Below are 1,275 nucleotides of genomic sequence, written 5' to 3' on the forward strand. Positions count from 1 at the left end.
GCTCCGTCCAGGCGTGCGGGGCGAAGCGGTGGGGTGGGGCGGGGCCGCTGTCGCACACGGCACTGAGGACGAAGAGCCGAGGGAGGGACGTGAGGACAGCGCGGGGAGACGCCGGAGGAGGAAGCGGGCGGAAAGCGGAAGAGGGCGGAGGACGCGCGTGAGCTGTACCTAGTGTCACTTCCGAACGAAACGCTAAGGCGAGGCAGCCAGGACACACACGTACACACACAGAAGAGATGCACATGTCAGAACACGCACCGCCACCCGACGAGCTAACTGACACGGGCCGAGACGCCACGCCAAGCCCCCAGCCCGGCACCGCGGACGCCCCCGCCCCACCGTGTCTGCACCGGGGGCCTTGGGTCTGTCCCCGGCATGACCAACACCTGGAGGAACGCTGTCTATCCCGAGGCCCCCAGACGGCTGGGCTCTGTGGGGCCAGGCCCGGGGGCACAGCCAGAGGCCCAGTGCAGCTCAGCCTAGCACAAAGGCCAGCTCATAGCCGCGTGCCCTGGGGCCATCGCAGACATCTGTGTGCCCTGCTTCCTGGACAGACCCTCGCTGCCTCATCAAGGTGTCTTCAGGTTAAATGAGCTGAGTACATGGGGATGGGCATCACTGCCCTCACTACCAGCCCTCTGCCAGGGCCCTGAGCCCAGCCTGAGGGCCCCCGACCCTGGAGGCCAGGAGGAGTGGACTGTGCTGGAGCCCAGGCCTGGGCCGTGAGGAGAAGCCAGCTGCCTCCCCATGAGGCCCCGCGCAGAGGGCTGGGATGCAGTCTCGCCCTGATTGGACCTCCAGTGACCTAGAACCTGATTCTCATGGGCCTTACACGTGGGGTGGGGTGGAGGGAGGGGCCCTCCTGGGCCTTTTACTGCCCCATTCCCCCAGGGCCAAGATGACCAACCAGACCAGGGTCCAACCGGGCATAGCCATGATGGTGCCCACAGGCTGTCTCCAAAGCACTGGTCAGCCCGCTGCCCCATGCCACCTCCCGCAGACCAGCCCTTGGCCTACAGCCAGTGGTGGCTTCATGTGGCCATGGGTGCCAGACCCTGAAGCCTGGGCAGGGAGGGTCCTGGACAGCAGTCCTGAGCCCCACGCCCCTGAGGGCTGTGTGGGGTGGGGTGGGAGAGTGTCTCACCCAGATCTCAAGTAAGAGGCTGGACAGCGGTGGGTGTGCTCAAGGGGGGTGGGTGGCAGGTTCACAGGGAGGCACGGACGGTGCAGCCACAGGGGACATCCCAGGCCTGCAAGGAGCCTTGGGCGGTGCCC

At 66.7% G+C, this 1,275-nt stretch overlaps 1 protein-coding gene across 1 annotated transcript in view; it reads right to left on the bottom strand.

Annotated features, from left to right (window-relative positions):
• KIF1A (kinesin family member 1A) overlaps positions 1-1,275 on the bottom strand; it is a 65,704-nt gene that overhangs the window by 8,135 nt on the left and 56,294 nt on the right.

This window comes from Pteropus alecto, unplaced genomic scaffold, assembly GCF_000325575.1.
Source record: "Pteropus alecto unplaced genomic scaffold, ASM32557v1 scaffold143, whole genome shotgun sequence".
Classification (NCBI taxonomy): Eukaryota; Metazoa; Chordata; class Mammalia; order Chiroptera; family Pteropodidae; genus Pteropus; species Pteropus alecto.